Raw genomic sequence first — 20,868 nt, 5'->3', positions numbered from 1 at the left:
CTGATCTCCAAGTTTTGCAGTATGACTTTACAGAGTTCCCACTGAGAATATTTCTCATTAAGCCTTTTTAAAAAATTAAAAATTTGGCATATGAATATATAACAGCAAAAGAATAATACTTTATTTTCCTTGATGGTTTCAGAGCACTGATATTAAAGAATAAGTTTCATTTTCCAGAGTTTAGCTGCATAAAATAGCATAAAACTCTCAAAAATTTCCCCCTGCTAATCCTTTGACCTAAATTTTACTTGGGTTTTAAATCTTTATTAAATTTTCATACTCAATACATTTCATATTCTGATGCTAATTTTTTTCTAATTATTTTACAGGCAACATCTGTGTTCAGTAAATTGGAATTCTCTAAACACTGTTACTTTGTATTAATAAGCAAACATTTCTTGGTCCTGATGTTTAATTCATTGGTTTTTATTAGTATATTTCTAGGAAAAGATTTAATTTGTACGTATTAAGCACACCAGCCACCCTGCCTCACACTCAGGATGTGTTTCATTAAGCATAATCCCCAGTAATGAATCTTTTCAAATCTCTCATACAAAACACTCCTCCCCGTTTTCATTCCACCCCAGATACTTCTAGAGAAAGTTAATCAAATTTATTAAGAAGGAAGCCCAAAAAATTCCCATGGTGGTATGAGGCATCAATCCTTGCTGTATATAGATTTCTACTTGTCTCATGTGTTGCCATTATTCCTCCAAAAAGATTTTGGGAATAAAGGGGACTAAAGGAATGTTCCCTTCCTCAGCTTCAATAGCTGTCAATTGCTGCAGCACTTGCTAACAGACCTGAGACTCTGCTGTGCAGTCCCCCTTTCTCCAGGGACCAAATCTATCTCCAGGCCATTAATTATCTCTTTATATCTGCAGCTGCAGAGGAGGTACAATCATAAGATAACAAGAAAATGATCTTTTAGGGGAATTCTAATTTCTTACCAAGGCACACATATTAGAATAAAGGAAATTAATAATCTATTTATTTACAGCACATGTTTAGCATTTCCATGAGTTTGTGTATCAAGTCTTGATTGCAGGATTATCAGAGTCTGTTTATAGTTAATCTGTTTTTAATGAACGTGTGCTTGCCAGCCTGGTGTCCCCATTTCCAACTATTTTACTTCATTTGCAATGTTTTAACCTTACTCTGTGCCAAATTTGAAAAAAAGAAAAAGCTCATAAAGCCAAAGAAAAGTAGTAAAAGTGTTTTCCAAGTCCTAATATAAAGCTTTAATTAAGGAAAGCATTTAAGCATGTGCCTGATTTTATGCCAAGGCTTAAGCACATGTGAAATTAGTCTTAAACATTATGTTGAATTGGACTCCATGTATCATTAACAGTTTTAACTGAATTGCAACAAAACAGTCATCTATGTTCCACAGCTTTTGTCTTCAGGAAGGCATCAGTCCCAAAGCCAGGGACACACTCCAGCCACAGCCAGTCTGAGATTCAAGGAAAACCAACAGAGAAATGAAAACACTGCTCATGGCCACCCATGGGACACCTGGTGCAGAATCCTCTGCAAGGAAAGGCTGCTAGAGTGAGAATTTCTCAGGGAATTCCTCAAGGCCACAGTAAGCTAAATTCTGAATAGACTCTGAAAAGCTTTTGGTGCTACTTCAACAGTGTAGTAAAGCAAAAAGAGGAGATGATATTGAATGGTCTGCTCATCTATCATTCTAAAACCAAACCCATGCCAGCCAAAGACCCAAAAATGTCTGACTCTCCCTGTGGCTATTGAAACCAGGGTAATCAAATCAGTCATTGTCAAAAGTTTAGCAATATTTCAACATACAAACTCATGTGATTGGATTAAAGCATTCAACAGATTTTTGCCTTCATACAAATTAGCAAGTACACTTATTAATTCACAGAGGAAGCACTTACATTTAAGTGGCATATGACTGTGCCAAAATATGGCAGATCTGATGACCTGACCTATGATTAAAATGATGAGCTACATTCGTTCAAACTCATTTTTTTAAATGATAAATCTCTATATCACTTTGTTACAAGGACAAGAGGTTAGCTCATGTAATCAAAGGCAGAACAGTATTATCTCATCCAGATAATGAAGCAAAGACACAAGGTAAAGAAACCTAAAAAAATGTAAGCATCAAGTTAGACAAGTAAACTCCTTCTAGTGAACTGTCTGGCAATTCATCCATGTGCATATTTCCTACTGTAGAGCAATTAAGCTTCACCAGATTCCTTGTTCCCCCTAGCAGAAAGTAAAGTAAAACTCTTATTAAAATGACTACAATTCTGTCTATTAAACATGGCAGAAGACGATCATATTTGCCCAGATGCAATTCTTCAGCAGATTGCTTCAACCAAGAGCCTGAGGATAAGGATCTTTGTGTAAATCACCTGTTTCACACACTGGTTTAGCTGCAGTAAACCAATGTGCAAGCCAAGGAGGAGCTGACAAGGCCTGGTTGAAATGGGAATGCTTTGAGAGGCAGCACCAGCAGTGCTGCTGTACGGCCCTTGTGCAGCACAGCCCAGAGAGATCCCTCTCAAAATAACATTTAATGCAATGAGTCATTCACCTCACTTCAGTGTTAATGACTGCTACCCTTGGGGAAAATAGAACCAGCTTTGGATGGTTTGAAGATTTTTTCCGCAAAATAAAAGCGAATGTAATGTATGAAAAACATCACTGCTGGCTGGCTTCGTCTCTCCCAGGCCACAGATTTTGCAAACTCAGTCCCTGACCCAAACTCAGTCACTGACTGTGGATGCTTAAGAAACTATCAAGCCATGGGTTTATCCCACCTTGAGTTACTTCCCAGAAAAGACCCAGCTGTGCCCTGCAGATGGAAGAACCTTCAGGTGAATATCATCCCTCAGTAGGACAGACACCCCAAGTGGACAGGGAGTCCTGCAGAAAGGGCAGGGGGGACAACAAATCCAAAAGCTGCAGGAAGGGCTGTACAGGGCATGGAGTCAGTGACACTTGAGGGCAGAGAACCCCCCTGAGCACAGCTGCCTGCTTTGTAAGGCTTAACATCAGCAACTGCAAATCACCCAAGCAGCAGAAGCCAAGGCTCAGGTTTGGAAGCGTGAGGGAAGTGCCAAGAAGACAAAATCAGGTGAGGGACAATGAGGCTATGAGAGGGACAGAGTAAAGCAGTGTAGGGAAGGAGCATAACCTGTCAATAAATTATTTTTCGTATGGTAAAATTCCTCAGAATTTTTCACTTTTGGGTGAGGAACAAATGAGAAAAACGCACTCAGAAGTATTTTCAATAATCATTTCTTCTTAAGAAAGTTCTAGATACTTGAAATCCATTTCTATGTAAACATTTTTTTAAATAATAAAAAGAAAAAAATAAACAATCCCTTTTTTAATAAGAGACTGAAATGCAAAGGATTAGGAGCCTGTAATGTGAAGTGTGGGCTTTGTTCTGGCAGCCTGCACCAGGTAACACAATCTGGGCCTTTGGGGAGGAGATGCAGCACATGGCAGTGCCAGAGCAGCACTGGCACTGCAAACACCTCTGCTCTCCTTGGCCAACACCTCTCAATTCCTGCCTGGAGTGGAGGATCCACAATGGGAGATATGCTACTGCCTTATCTTTTTTCCCCTGTAGAAAGAACACCAATAAATGGTATCTATCCATTAATTTTCAATTTATGTCATCAGTATTTTATTATTTCCACTGTCTTGACATCAGGCACATTTTTCTGACGGGTTCTAAGGACAACCAAAAAAACTGTGAATTTTTGATGGATAGCAAAAGCAAAAATAAAAATGACCCCAGATAAAATCCAACTAAGGTAAGCAAATTAACCAGCCTTTAACTATGAGTGGACACTATTCTCCTTAGTGATAAGAAAGGTTCTTACTTAATGAGCAACATACATCTCTTTCAGCAGGGAAAGAAGAATATTGCTTGCAGTTGCATTAGTGAGTAACTAGAATGTTTTCTGCAATCCAATTGCCTTTTAATTGACCTTACAAATAGTATATCCTCAGATTAGAATGCCAAATTCTTTCATTTATTTACCCTTTAAGTCAAATGTATTGATATTTATCACAAAACTGAAACTTCACAAGAGAAATAAATTCTGTTCAGACCTTCATTTAACAAAACAGTAATTATTACATTTAATCCCTCACAGTTGTGAAGATAAGCATCTAAGCTAAAGTTGATGATTTCAGTTTTGTAGTCACTTGCTGTTGATGCTTAAGAAACTATCAAGCCATGGGTTTATCCCACCTTCTTGAGTTACTTCCCAGAAAAGACTCAGCTGTGCCCTACCTATGGAAGAACCTTCAGGTGAATATCATCCCTTCAGGACCATCAGTACAGAAATTTCTAGCATCTTCATTGCTAAAATATTTCAAGATACCACAATGTATATGGCTTCAAGACCAACATAATGACTTAAAAACTACTTACAGATTACAGTTTTATTTCATATTAATTTCCATTCAAATTCCATTTGTTTTAATGTTCCTACGCTTTTCATACATTTTGCAATCTGCTACATCATTTTTACCAATAAATTTGCATTCTGCTTGCCACGGCTCACACTGGACCTGGATAATCATTAGTGATGTTTGAAGGTGTAAATGGTAATCAGGGGCCTACAGCTTGGTAGGTGAAAAGAGGCTGGGTATCTCACAGCTGCTGAAAGATAACCTGGAGCTTGGGGGACCAATAGTGGGAGAGCAGAAGGCAGAATGACCAACTGCTGGAGTTTGAAATAAATTACAGGCAAAGCCAAGTGATTTGGTGATGCTTCACCCCAGCCCCTGTTCTCTGCAAACACAGCACATCTGGATGCCTGCTGTGCCCCACTCTGCTCCCATCCCCTGCAGCCTCAGCAGTGCCTCAGCAGTGTCAGTGCATCCTGCTGAACCTGGGGCAGGAGCCTGGCCATGACACAGCTGAGGCTTTGCTGTGTCAGTGCTGAGAGCTACCCCCAGCTCATGTGAGATTGGCTTTAACACTCAGATTTAGTAGATAGATTTTCAGTCAAGTTAGTTTTGAAGGCAAGTATAACTGCCATAAAATCCAGTTCATTTATGGGATCATGACAAGATTCTCATTGCAATCTAACCAACCATCCAGTATATAAAACCTCCCAAGCTTAGCACTGGCGTAGACAGACAGTTCATTAACAGGAGCTACTGGAGCACATCTTCACCAATCACATTGGTAAGCCACCCCTCATTAGTTTCATAATTACACTGTATGTGTCCCACACATCACATATCATGTTTTTGAGCTATTAAAATATAGCTTTCATTTTCTGAAAGGCTAACCACATTAAATCACAGAAGCCAGGAGTAGCATTCTCTTAAACAAATCATAACTCAGGGCAGACATTTAAACTGACTTTTATTCTGAATGACACAATCTAGGAAAGTGCAGTACTGCTGATCTTCAGAAGCTGCTTGTTTCTCAGAGATCAGACTTTAATTATGAAGAAAATGACAGTTGTGATGAATAGACTGGTAAATAAAATAACTCTTTTGGTTTGCATGTGGCATTCTTGACTCCACTCTTCTCAGTATCCCTTGAGAAAAGCTGGAATTGCATTTTAAATCAAAGTCACTTAGACTTTGTAGGACCAGGACACTGAGAGTGATTCATAGACAAAAGGTATTTATGATGCAAATCTGTCAGGGTCCTGTATATCCTTAATTCCTTTAATGAGAAGCACAGAATTTTGCATTGAAGAGTTGTTCCCCTAGATATGCCCACACTAACTTTTACCAGAAAAAAAACAAAGCAAACATGCAGAGAGAAAATGTGGGCAGCTCTTCTAGTGAAATGTCCGCAGATCCAACAGACACCTAGAATGAGAGGCCCAGCTACAGCATTCAGAATTCAGGGTCTGGCATATTCCACAAAATGCCATAGAAATGTGTTTCTCCCAGCACCCATTCTGTCTGACAGCTTCTTTTTCCCAGTAACTCAGAAATATTTAAGTTTTGAAAGTACTTCATCCTTTCCATCATATTACCCATGGATACTGTAGGTACAATTTTTTATATACTTGTGCTTTTTAGCCATTACTAAAGCCATACAAACAACCCCAGCCCCAGCCATTAGGCTGCCATCTTATTTTTCAAGTGTTGGTAATCAGATATAAAGTGTCTGCAACCAGATAAATACAGCAGGGAATGGCACTGAAACTGTCACTGCTCCCCCCAACACAATCCAGCAGAGGAACCAAGAAAGGAGAAATGGTTTGATGTAGTTACTTCTGAGTATATCTGAGACTACTACACGCATAGTGAATAATTACTGTAAATGGTAGATGTTTACAAGGCTTTTCTGACAGGTTTTTCTATCTGAAGAAAGAATCATCCCAAATATTTAGCTAAGCCGTGAGACATGTGCACTCAGTTTCTACTCTAGACTGCAATTAAAATTGTACAAATAGGAATGCCTGTATTTAGAAGGTTTGGGATTTAAAAAGAACATATTTTCTTATAATCAGAATTTAAATTAATTTAAATTATTTACACATTTAAATTGGAATTCTTCTCAGCAGCACACAAACCTCATACACATCTGTGTGCCCTCCCCTGTTCTTGCATACACTGCTGCAGCCATTCCCAGCAGGACCCAGTGGGGTGGCACTGTGGGGCCGTTGTCCCTGTTCCCAAAGCAGAGCCATTTACCACTCTGGAGCAGTGTTTTTGTCCCTGTTCCCAAAGCAGAGCCATGCCCCTCTCTGGAGCAGTGTTTTTGTCCCTGTTCCCAAAGCAGAGCCATGCCCCTCTCTGGAGCAGTGTTTTTGTCCCTGTTCCCAAAGCAGAGCCATGCCCCTCTCTGGAGCAGTGTTTTTGTCCCTGTTCCCTCAGGCCTGCTCCCAGAGCAGAGCCATGCCCCACTCTGGAGCAGTGCTTGTGGCAATGACACAACAGAGTTATGTGACAGTGACTAGGGAGCAGATGGCACTGCATCCCAGGTTTACAGTTTCATGGGCCTGAATGACACAAAACCATTATAAATGAATACAGCCACTACTCTGGCTTTTAAGAGCGCTTCAGCCTTCTCTAGAAATCCAAAGATGAGAATCTTAATTTCAAATTCCAGACACATTTCCTCTTTCAAATTAAAAGTATCACCTTTATAATATTTTCCATTTACCTTTCCCAAAATACAGGTGTATGCCATCTATTTGAAACCAAAACCTATTTGTTTTTAAAATAGTTTAGAAGTAAATATTTTAGCTAGGCTTTGTTTCCTTGACTTCCCACCTTGGTTAATCCAAACTCACACTCCCTAGATTCCCTCATATCTTTTTTTTTTTTTTCAAAAATCAAGTCCTTCTCATTTACTTTAAAAAAGCTACATTTATCATGTTCCTCCTACCTTTTTTCTTCCTCTAAAATTGTACTCTGATAATACTTTGGGACTACCCTGCAATATGAAAGTCTTCCTTTTCAGAAGAATAATGAAAAGGAATTATTGAATCCCTTACTACTCCACAACTGTAAAATGTCATCAGCAACTTCTATAAGATCACCAGCTGTTGAAAATTACTTGACTTTCTACACTGACCTTTAACATTTGCAGTTTGCAAGAGGAACTCTGTGCTTCTACATCTGCTTACAATGAAAATGAGACTAAGGCTAAAAATTACCTTGAAGAAACCTACACCTAAAGGTGTGTGCACCTGTCCAGGTGCCAATAAGCTCCTGTCTGTCCATAATACTCATTCAAGCCTGCCTGTGAACACCTCACTATCTCTTCTCAAATTTTAATTAAATGCTAAACCCAGGAGAAGCTCTATTGCATTTAAACTGCATGTGAATGTGACATTTAGTGTAACCTTGTTTTCTAACAAGGGATGTCATCAGGACAGTGGAAGGGTTGGTGGTACCTGCTCATAAACTTGGTATGAAGGACAAGAGGAGCTACAGAGGATGCAAAAGGAAAGTGACAGAGGAGGAACTGGCTGTGAGCACAGGCTGTTTGCAGCCAGCACTCTCCAGGTTCACAGAGCTCCTTGCAGAGCTCCCTCTCTGCTCCCAAAGCACTCGGGTTCCCTGACTGCCACAGCTGAGCCTGGACACAAAGATCTGCTTCAGCTCAAAGCTGCACACAATCAGTACCTTGTCTTCACCCACTTGTTTGTTTGCTTGCTGAAAATAAGTGAAACTTGGACAACATTTTAATGAATTTACCATAAGAAGAAAACAGATCTTGATACCCATAGAGGTCTCATAAAAGCGAACAGTAAAAGATGCCAGCACTGTGGGGATGCTTGGTCTATAAGTGAAAGTTGTTCTAACAGCTCACATAAGGTGTAGAAAAAGCCCCACCCTTCCACAGGGGGTTTGAAAAAAAATATTTTGTTCAAATCCTCTGTCTCTATGTAAAAAAAGAGAAAAAAATTACAATATAGTGTATATAAGCTTCTACTTATCACATTGTACATAAGCATAAGGAAAGGATACAGTGCAAAGATAATTTGAGCTCATATTTATTGCAGCCTCTTATTTTTAAATAATCAAGGTATTTGCTGTATGTACTGCCTACTCCTGAATTATGCTGAGCATAACATTTCTCCCTGCTTTTAATGGTGCAAGGAAGCCCTCACACAGTGAGTGATATCCTCCACCTCAGAAGAGAGGTGTCATAGAAGAAAGGAGAACTTGCCAATCACTGTTATTGTCTTGTGTTGTCAATTTGATAATAGCAAATGTGGATCCACAAAGTGAAGATTATTTTATAATGGGATACTTTGTAACAAAATAGCTCTGAGGAAAACAATGCTGCAGAAGAGCTGCCAGAAGAAAATTCTGGTCTCAAAACAATACAACACAAGGAATAAATAAATTCTTGTTAATCAGGCAGTATCAAACCTCATTTTTGGAACAGAAAAGATCCTCTTTTTTTTCCAGGTTTGCCTAGGCAGCTTTAAGAAAAAAATGCAGATGAAACTTTGCACCAAGAAACCTTTCTACACACAACCCATCCCTGATCTGTGGCTGCCAGGTAAGGAGATTATACAACAGACTTTTAAACAATGAAATAAAGATGTTACATTAAGCTTTTTGGTGTTCGTGATAGTCACTGTTGACATCCAAGACGAGAAATTAAACAAAAATAGCAACTACAAATAGCATTAACCCAACAATTAAACATCATTTAAAAGCAATTAGATAAATTCTGAATGAAGCAAAAAGTAGAATTTAGTTGACTACTGAAATTAAAAATATATTGTTTCTTTACTCTATCACTTTCATTAAATAGATTATAAATATTTTATATGTCTATAATGTAAAGAAGCCACATAATAGGTTTCTCACAATCAGAAGTAAAACAATTTTTCCAGGTTTTTCCACATTTTTCTGCCTTTCTTATTCTTCATCCTTATTTTGAATTATGGCAAATGTTTTTCTACACAAATTTAGACCTATCCATTCTTGAATTAACCTGTGTTGAATTAACCTGTTGAATCAACCTGTGTTGTTTGGGGGGTCATTTTGTTTGAACATCTGGACCAACCACATGTTTCCTACTGAAAATAAATCATCATTTGTGAGTTATGAGTATTAACATACACAATATCAGAGGACTGATGAAGATTGGACTGTGTAAGTTTAATGCATTATGATAAAATTTTATGTAAAACTTGTATTTGGAAAGTTTATGGGATGCAGTGAAAATGAGCAGCATATCTGGGTCTGTTTAAAGGTAGTTTGTAGGTCCATAGCTCAGCTGGGTCTGTATGCATTAAAAGTTTAACTACTATAACAGTGCCATCTGCATTCAATCAATCTATTTAATTATTATTTAATACCCCAATTAATCCAAATAAAGAAATTGTAAAAAAATGTATGCCCCTCTGACTAGAGGACTTTTTAGATTATTTTATTCTAGAAATTAAAGAGAGTGTAGGTCTTCCTTTAGTGGGTAACTGATCTCAAGTGAGCCTTCAGACACTGTTGTACTTTGTGCTCACATCCTTCCCTGAAGTATTTTCCTATGTGAGACTGGGAATGGGTGCTCTGGAACCCACTGTTCTGATTCTGTGTCACCCCAACATTCAGGCTTACAGTCCCTAACACACAGGAGTCCCTCCTTTATGTTAGGTATTCAATAAAGTTCCTTTAGAAACCCTATCATTTTTATTCATAATATAAATACTTGGTAACAGCAAGTAATTAATTGGGAGTTTGTCAGTTGCAAAACAATCTTAACGTCGCTTTTTTCCCTGCACAGATAAAGGAAAACACAAACAGGTAATTTGCAAATCTTTTTTCTAAAGTGTCACAAATGCAGAGACTGATAAACAAGAATATGAAGCTTTATCCAACATTGCTCTTAAAGGCAGACAGCAGCCAAGCAAACTGGAAGAAGTAAATGAGGAAAGTTCTGTGAATACTTGTGCAGCATGAACACTTCTCACCAACTTCTTATGTTCCCAAATCAAAGTAAAGCTTTTCTATCACCCACCAATGATGTTTTCATACCTCACTCTATTGCTTTCACATCTACACACTGATCAAATTTAATTATTTTTGTAGGTGACAACTTTAATTAAAATATGGTCTAGGATGGACTGAAACTTTTACCAAATAAAAAATACAGGATTTCAATGGCCGTACCAACTAAGAACTGTAACAGTAAAACTGATCTAAATCTTATCTAACAGTCTGTACAGCAAGCTTTATTTTACAGCATTAGTAGTGGGGTTCAAAGTCTCATCTCCTTGAAGTTTGTGATGGCATAAATAGAGTACTTTTGTAAATAAAAGCAAACAAACATTCCCGGTTGAAGCAGTTATGGAGAAATACTCAGAAGCCAAATAACAAAACCAAAAAAGACATGGGGAACCATCCAAAATTCAGTATTTATAAATAAAAATCTTCTGTGTACCACCCCAAACTCTTGACTTTCCTGCACCTAATGCTTTGTTAATATCCTCACACTGATTATGTCTAACACAACATATCATAACATTCACTGTACCTGCATCTTTGGGGCTATCAGAGGGTGCACAATGAACATTTCATAAAATTGTGCATCATGCATTGCAGATCTACCTTATTAACTGGCTAATAAAAGCCAATTGGAACACCAGTGAATGCACCCAGAGCTAAAAGATTCTACCTTCTTGTTTAGCGAACTGTTGGACTAGCAGGAGAGTTCATACTGTAAAGTTAAAGAGGCAGAACTGGGCTGTTCCTGAATACAGATTTTCAAGACAAATTCAGAAATATATCACTGAGCTTTTCAACTTTTCCCACCCACCCCAGTGCATACTTTTCACTCTGGGGAATGGTCAGATATGGTCAGACAAGCTGTCCTCAGGGCACCTTCCTGAGGTCAAGGAGCATCACCTTATCCCTTTCACCCTCCCTAATGTCACCATGAGCAGCCTGCAGCCAAAACTGCAGTTGAACCTGGCTCTGACTCTCAGCCTGCTGCTGGATTACAGAGCAGACACACACTGAAGGAGGACCTGGTTGTGTTCAAACTGTGAATCTGCATCAAACACAGCATTTCTAATTCTGACTCAAGCACTTTGTACTTACATGTAGCACTACAACTTTGACTGCTTAAACCCAGCTGTCTAATCTAAGCTCAAAAGCTGGGCCTCCTGTAACTACCTGCAGCCACTGCAGAGTCTATTCCCAAATCTCTCCATACCATGTGTCTTAGACTTTCAGAGCTTTTAGAGGTACGTGTCTCTCTCCACTGACTGAAGAGGGGAAACTTCAGGGCCAGCTTGCAGTAATAACCAATGTAAGGCACAGAAACACCATTCTTCATTGCATGAATCACTGCATTCCAAAACATCAAAATATTGGAAACAACAAAGCAATTCCAAGAAAACTGTAAATCAAATACACTGCATTAGAGAAAAATTTAGACGTAACCTGTGAGTTTAGACTTTCCTGAATTTGATGCTTCAGGCAAGCCATATGCACTGTTTTTCAAAAAAAAAGAAATCCTTTGTCTTCACAAAAACAATTATCAGCATTGGTGACTGCAGCAGAGTTTGCCCTTTGCCAGATATTTGTATTAATTATGCTTTGAAGGTGCCTAAATTAATCCATTCTGTGAAATATACATCAGTTAATTAAAAAGTGTTTTTCTTCAATAACGAATATAATTCATGATGAAATAGGAGATTATGTTTCCTAAGTCAGAAATCCTTTGGGTGAAAATAAAGTAGGTTTTGGAATAGACATGCTTTCCAATTGACCTTACTGTTTAAATATTCCTGAAAGGCATCAGATCTGAAGTGAAGGACTGCAGAACACAGTGTGGGGCTTTTATTATTGTCCTTTGTCTATCTTTGAAGCACTAGAGCAGGCAAACACAGAGAACTGCAGACCCAAAAAAGGAGCTGCAGCTCTCCAAACATTGCACAATACCAGGCACAGGGCCTGCAATGCCACAAACAGGACCACAGAGACAGGTGAGAGTGGTTTGTATGTCATAGAAGCAGTAGATAAGGAAACAGAGATATTTACTATCTCGATGAGAAATATCAAGGGCTTCTTAACTCTTTACCTATACATAAACTGCTCATTTGGGTATGCAAGTAAACAAGTGTATTTTTCTGTATAAATGCAGGAGAAAAACCTCCATACTCCAGTATTCTCAAGCTGTCCAGTGTAAAACTTATAGTGACAGGAATTAATAGGTGTCAGTTCAGTAACAAAGCACCTCATCACTTTGAAAAATGCCAGTGACAAATAGTGGTATAACTCATGGAGGTGGGATGAAGGTGGTGCACATGAGGAATGTGCATTTCCTCAGAGGCTACAACATTAGGAATTACTCTTACCATGAGTAGAGAAGACAAGAGAGAGCAAAAAACCCTCATTCTAACTGAGGCAAAAGGGCTTTTTGCCTGGTGCAGGGCTGACAAAAGTGTTCTGAGTAGCTTATTTCCCCATCCAAGGCACAAAAAATACTTGGATGTTATGGACTGTGCTGAGAGACCACAGAGGAGCGCGACAAAAAAGGAAACTTGATCAGATTTGGTTCAAACCACAGTTCTCTGCATGGTTCCATAAGATTTTGGGCCAAACAATAACCTGGCATAAGCTGTCACTGTTCCAGTGCTTTCTAGCTAAGGAGAGAAAGGGGCTTTTAAGCAGATAAGAATTTCCCTCACTATGCTAATGTGTCTCTGCCAAGACATTATTGGTATTTGTGCTGGCCTAGCTCTGTCCATCAGGACACTCAGCAGACAAGCTCCAGGAATAACCATGAACCAGAATTTCTGATGCAGGCACAGCTCCATAGCAAACTGGCATTTCCACCAGACTGGTCTGATTCACTTCTTGGACAGGATTTTAGTGTAATGCCATGAGGCACAGCTCCTGTATCACTGCATTCATTCTGGGATCACCTACTGAGGGCATTTGAAAGTCAGTCCTGAGATTGCTGTAGCTGTTCAGGCGCATTCAAGCTTCCTCAGCCCCTCTCTATCAACGCCCTAAGGAAAGAAAGTTGCTCAGAGCATGACTCCAAGTGTTCTGATGTGTAAATGCACTTCTGGTTGCCATCCCAGGATCTTCATTTACCCCCTGCTATCCTCAGCCTCAAGTCTCCTTCCTGACCACAGCTGCTCCAATCCAGACCCCACCAGCACCCCTGAGGCCAATGTGCAGACAGCATCAGCATCCCAAAGTGGATATTGGTGACTCTCCAAAAGCCAGATCCTCACCAGGGCTTCCTCCTTCAATGCCCCTGGAGCCACACTGATGTGTTTCACTCTAGGGCTCTAATTGAACATTTTGTTGGCTGCACCCCAAAGTTATCTCCTGCCCAGAGATCCAGAATTGTGAGAAACAACTATCAGACATATTCAAACTTTTTATGCTTTGACTATTCTCTTTCCCCCCCCGCCCTGTTTTGGGACAAGAAACAATTCTGAGGCTTTAAAATTTAGGCAATAACTTAATAGGAAACTAACAGATATTTCATTTATTTTGAGTTAATCAGGTTTAACATTTCTCCCAGAAATGCAGAGCCACATGTTCCTCTCTACAAAACAGCACCTTTCACATGTGCCATGTGAAAGGTCAAGTGAAAAAGTACTAAAGGAAGTCTTTGGCTTCCCACAGATCTGGGAACTCACAATATTTAATGCAAAGGCTTACTTTCTACATAGAGTAGCCACATATTCTCAGTACTCAAATAATACAAATGAAAAAAAGTTCCAAAAATTCAGGTAAACAATGAGATTTGTTAATTTTTAGTTCCTAAAGAATCTTCCAATAAGTCACTACTGGATAAAAGCCATGACCACATGCACTGGTCTGAGTTTCACTTTGATTAGAAGTAATAGGATAAAATTTAATTTAAAACTACAGTAAATATAATAAAAAAATCTTTATTCTATTAGCACTGAAAATCTTGTAAACATGAAATAAATAGAAAGAATAACTCTATGGTAAAGGACTGCTAACAGGTGAAATGGAAAATAAGGTTACAGGTCAGGAGCAAGTATTTGAAAAGTATTAGAGAAAAGGCTTATTTATGTACTTACTAGAGAAAGTTATGCTTAAATTTAATGTTGTGTCATTAGATCAGGTTTTATTACCCATCCTCCTCCAGTTTTCCTAACTCTCTCATCCTATATGAGTGATTCATTTAGACTATTCTTTATGCTAAGCACCGAGTTCCAAAAATGATTTATTACAAAGGATAAAACACAGGCAGAGCCAAAAAAATTATCATCCTATAAACTTCATAAAGATGAAACCTTTGCCAATATATTTTTCTGTTAGTCTCTGTCTCCAAGTACCAGTCAGCGTCAAGACTGCAGAGAAGATTGGTTCTAACTCTCTGCCCAAAAATGTGCTTTGTTATTATCTGACCTGCCAGGTACCAGCAGGTCAAATAATCAGCAGTATTGTAATTTACACAATACTAAATTATAGCCAAGTCTTGTCTTGATTCACAAAGTTGGGCACAGACTATATTTGTAATATTATTGTCCTATTACAATGCTTTTACTGAACTGCACATTGCAAAACAACTCACTTGACCAAAACAAAAAAACTAAAAAATAAAAATCAGTTATGCCATGTGCAAAAGCTCCTAACTCTATTTCTGCCAATTGGATAAGCATGACTAAACTCCTAAAACTGTTCAGCCAGATCATTTAGGGATACCTGGGAATATGTTTTAGACTAATTGGTGCATTAATCCTATGCATCAGTACATAACAGTAAAGAAATTAATTTTTAATGCTACAAATTGATTATTAAACATCCTACAGAAACAGCAAGAGATATCTCTCAAAACACATTCTACGAACATATCACTTCACTCAAAACTTAACTTTTAAGGTTTACAATTCACTATGATTTTCAATGCTTAGGAAAAATTGTAAGTACATCTTTAAAGTATACTGCAGATGTTCTTGGGATTCAACTTGCCTAAAGATAGCATGACATAAGGACAAACACAGTAGTTCTAAGTGCTCAACAACAGGCAGGCACTGTAGTCAGAGGTAGCATTTGTTAACATATGTTAACAATGTAGAAGGTGACACTTACGTAGAAATCTCTTACCTGCCTTGGTTGAGTCTCTCCTGATAAGGTTTGTTCTGTGAAAGATGCAAGTCTTTATGTATAAATCAGAAGCAAAGGTGTGCTTGGCACATCCAGTTTTCAGCAGAGCTCAAGTGTGATATGTGTAAGTAATAAATTGGCTTCTCAAAGTAGCTCAGACCATATTAATTGGAAACAGAGTCACTGCTTGCAAGGTTGCTGATGCTGCTCCGTCTGCTTTGTGCCTTTGCAGAGAGCTAATGTTAAGAACGAGGCAGAGAACAAATCCCTTTCTCTCTTTACCTTTCCTTCCTTCTCTTAAACGGTGAGTTAGAGTTCAGTTTATCTGCAGCCGATGGCAGAGCACGGGCTGACAGTGCTGTTTCCTCCCCTGCCGAGCCACGCTGAATGTGTTGTGCATAAAGACAAAGCCCTCTCTCTACCAGAGCACCACACACACACCAGGGTAGGTGAGAGCAGCGAGGATGTGCTGCGCCTCTGCTTAGCGAGCCTCAAGCGCAGCTGGACAGGCTCGCCCTGCTCTGCTCTCCCCTCTGCCGACCTGCACCAAAACCCAGCTGGGATCAACCTCCTCTGCAAGGGGAGCTCCACTCTGCGCTGGCACGGCTCTGATCTGCCTCCTGGCTATGGATATCTGTGTGGTGTTATTTTTCTGCGCCATAAAGGCTGATTTAGTTCCAGTTTCTCCTAATGGCTAACTGTATAAAGTGTCAGTTTTTCTTATAGTCAATTAACCCCTGTAAAATCCCTACTAACACTTCAGGTTTAGGCTTGGTCCTGGAATTAGGCCTAAAGGGTACCTGCCAAATAGGTTTGCACATGAATAGGAGTGCTGTCTTCTCTACTCCCCCACCCCCCTTTTCTTTTAATCTGTAAGTAAAATATTCCTAGGTCAAATAGTTGTGGAAACTAGCAATGCTGCCATTGAAAAATAGGGCGAAGATGACAGTAAACAGGAAGAAAAGTACCTAGTACCCAAAGAGAAAACTGACCAATTTCAAAAGCCCTCCTGAATACATGGGAAATGAGTGCTGGTTTGAGTTCACAAACAATGGACTTGAAGCTATTTTAAGAAGATGATATTTATTTTCCACACTACTGTCTGTGAATGCTGAATACTAGCAGATGGGGAAGTCCTAAAGCAAAGGTACTTCAAAAAAATTGCAATTTTTAATATTGCAATTTTCAGATATGCATATATATGGCTACATACAATCCTATGCTTTAGTGCCCAATATGAAACCCTATCAGCCTCCTTCCTTGGTGGCAAAAGCAGAAAACCAGAAAAACATACATTAAAAAAAAAAAAAACACAAAACCACAAACTTTTTCTTTTAATATGGTTAAGGTAATAGTTATTGAAAAGAACCTTCTTCCATCCCATCTTTCCTGAACATGACAAGAATTTCTTCATCAAATATTCCCCCACTATTGCCTCTGAAATCTGTAAATCTCCAAGTCCTTTGAGCACTCAGGTTCTTTGACTGAAGGGAGAAAGGGCACATTAGGGAAGAGAAGCTGTGATAAGCAATTCCTGACAGCATCTCTACTGCCCTGCAGGAGCTGTGCTGGGTGGAGGACAGTTACAGAGCCACAAAACATCACATGGAAACCTTGAAACCGGACAAAACTCTTGACTTTGCAGCAAAATGGCTCTGGGGTGTCAGATGTTAGTAGTGGCATTGGCTGAGGAATGAAGCCACTGCACTCTTGTCCACACAACAACCTCCAGAGTTTTGCTCCAGAGCAGCAATGAAAACCCATGGTGTTGAATAAAGACCTCCTTGCTCCTGGGCACTTTCCATTGCTAATGAAAGTGAATCCATCCCTCATCAGTTCCATTCCTGGTCACTTTGTGAGCTGGGTTTGACTAACACAGAAATTAGTGTGACTATTTCAGCACTCCTGTCCGATTCTCCTTTGTTTGAGAACACAATTAGCAGAAACATGATAGCAGTGCTATACACTGAAACATGCCACCTATCCCAGGCTGATATTTACACTGAGTGTAATCCAGCTGTTGATCCTATTGTCACTGTTTTAGATGAATTTTAGTAACAAGGAAACAAAAATAGCACGTGGCAGCCTGCGCCAGTTTTGTGTTCATGTCTACAACAAAGAATATCAGGGACAATAAAGTTTTTACATTGGTGATCTACTCATTTTCCCAAGGATGCTGTTAGCAAGTTTGTTGTCTTTTCTAATAGGAAAGCTAATTTTATGAGGAAATTGCTATTCCTATGGGAAATATTAAGCACTTGGCACTCAACTGTAAGTTTAAGAAGTTAAATTGTTTGAGGGTGCTTGAGCACTGGCACTTGTACTTAAAAGCCTTTTTGCTTCTTCCTCCCTATGAGCAAAATATCCTGAAGCCTGGATCAGTGATCTTTTGCTTTTCTACTGCTGTGTAGCACAGAGGTGTTATGCTGTACTATAATAATCAATTTCTCTGGGAAGAGGAGATGCACATACAAAAGGTAAAGTTTCTTTTAACACCTCATTCCCAGGAGGAAGAGGAAGCTCTCAGTTCTCACTGGCTTTCAGTGGAGCACTCAGCACCTTAGAGCCTTGCTGAGCAACTGCAGAATCCCAGCCAGAGCAGAAACGCACTCAAGTCATAAAACACCATTAATCCTATATTTACATAGTCAATATCCCAAGGGTGGCAGATAGAACTGCAGGAAAAATAAACAAAATATTATTAAAACCACTACTTTATAATTTATTCTATGCCTTCATTACTTTATATAAATGTTTCCTGCCTTTTATTAAAATAAAATGCATCAAATCCAGTGGCACAGAACATTCAAACTCCTCCTGGAATTTCTTTTATTCTGTATGACAAGCTAAAAGGAATAAATCCATTATCTACTACAGAGCAAAATATCCACTCCTGAGCAGCATAAACACCCTATTTGTGAATATTCAGAGACATAAAATTACCTGCACAAAACTTTTCAAGCAAAGAAGCCATCACTCATACTAGAAGCATTTCACAACAAAAATATTTTTGGCAGTCACTGGAAGAAGTTCTTCTAATCATCCAGCTACTAATTCTTCACAAAAAAAACTAATGACCAATTACTAAACTAAGAGGATTCCTTTTAAGAGATCTAAAGAAGGAATGGAAAAAAATCTATGCTAGGTCAGTTGCTGAAGAGCAAACAACTTATTACTCACAAACTACTCTACTAAAAAACCCTTAACAAAACAAAAACCTAAAGATTGCTCGTATGATTTCTATAATAAGGTTACTCATGTCATAAATTCTGTGAGTGTGGGAGCACCATTGTTTTCTCCTGTGAAAATTCCAGTAGTTTTGCCAAATTTTTGTGCAGTGCTGTCTGCTTTGTCTAACCTCTTCCTGAGGTTGGGACATGTACATCTCAAGCTTTTAGCAAAAGAGCCATGAGATAGAGTTTCTTCTATTTGCAATTTTCAGATTGAAGGCACTGCTTCAACCTGGAACGCTGCAGCAGAGTTCAAATCACTATCAAGTTATTGCAGCATGAGGAAAAGATCATATCAAGATATTCCTTGATGACCTACATTGCAAAGGAGATAATGAAGTTAGAACCTCTGGGGAATTAGTGAACAAGAATGACTGTAAATTAAATTAAACCATTTAATTTGTTTTAAATGGTAATCAAGAAGTTGGGTTTTGTTGGGTTTGGGTTTTTTTTGGTTTTGATTTAGTTCTAACAGAGTGGGCCATGTCACATTAATATTAAATTGCATTAAGCTGATAATGAGGATGTGCAACGGGTCAAAGTTAACTGAGACAAGGTATCTTAAACTTGTTAACACAGTAACCTTAATGAATACACCTGCTAAAGTATCACCTCTATGCCTGACCTACTTTTCACACCACAAACACAATCATACCTTTCACCTTTTGAAGTTTGCCCATGATGAGCAGCAGTATGACAATAAACAGAACTGCCTCCAAATCCCTATGCTGGATAAATCATTTCTTCCTAATCAGATGCTCTCACATGAAAGAATGATGCTGCATATATTAATTGCATATTCCATTAGATCTTCACCTTCATCTACTGCAGCACGATGGCCCCTACCAGTTCTTTAATATTCCTGCATTTATAAATGTAAAATGTTTCTTTACAGTTATTCTTTGACTTGTACATCACCATCACACAGAAGGACTAGGAAGACAGAGTGCCTAAGAGTAGAGTAGAAGGCAAGGAACAGAGTCCTGTTTATTGCTAGTTAGGGTACCCCCAGCTGTTTTGGTAGACTCTGATCTGCTGTGCCTCCATGTCAGCTCAGAAGCTAATTAACTGACTCCATGTGATTTCTGACAGCTATGAGCAGTTTACTGATTCGCGTGTTGATGAAAAAAGGCCTGACACTACTCCAACTTTCAGAGATAAAGAGTTACTAAAAATGAAATCAAGCTCAGGGCAGGCAGAGAGGAGGTTCCCTTTCTTCTCTTCAGCTTTTCTACTGCCCCAGAAAGTGCCTCTGGGTTATCTGCTGCAGGCCAGCAATCTTGCCATCACAGCTCCAGTACAGCAGATACCAAATACTCAGGGTTCCTGAATAATCAAATAATCAATTTCCAGGCACCTGGAAATGCTGGCAGGCTGAAGGACCAGATTAAGCCACATCCATTGTGTCCCAGAGGTGCTGAACAGGCTCTCACTGAGGACTTGGGGTGCTCTACACCACTCAGAGCTGTTGCTGCATTTAGTCAGTGTCTGGATCACATCAGAGAATCTTCAGAGCAGTTTAATTTCCTCTTTCCACAATCCCCTTTCTGCCTGCTCATTCATAGATATTTCAGTTCTTTTTATAAGCGTAGAGGTCATTCTTCGACCAGTGCACAATCTTTTGTCAGATTTTATATTTGTTAGGGATATATGAGATATAGTTGGACGGCAGACTCTTAAATTTTTAGTTTAGGAATGATTGCATATCTACACAGAGAGGGAGACAAAATTCTGGCCAAACCCTTCATACTTTTTGTACATTAAATATTCAGCGGCTTAAAAGGGTATTTGGATGGATGAAGAACAAAGAATAAGTCCTTTCTTTTGTACATTTAGTGATCCATGCAACCTGCTGTATCTGGCCTTTCAAATCTCCTCTACAATGAAATATTTTTCATTTATAACACAGAAAGATTTTACAAGCCAAGGGGTATTAAAAGAACAACTTCATGTAATTCAATAGTAAAAGCATAACCACTTTCTAAATTACACTTGGAATACTTCAAATGTTAAAGTACCTGATTTGAATGATAGCTTGAAAATGACTAATGATGGAAAAATCTGAAGTTTAGTGTAGGGAAAGTTGACAACAATTCTATTACAC

Source organism: Melozone crissalis, unplaced genomic scaffold (genome assembly GCF_028551555.1).
Source record: "Melozone crissalis strain CALT ecotype California unplaced genomic scaffold, PUWL_Pcris_2 ptg000061l_1, whole genome shotgun sequence".
Taxonomy (NCBI): Eukaryota; Metazoa; Chordata; class Aves; order Passeriformes; family Passerellidae; genus Melozone; species Melozone crissalis.
The sequence above is the reverse complement of the archived record's forward strand: the minus strand, read 5'-3'. Positions refer to the sequence as shown.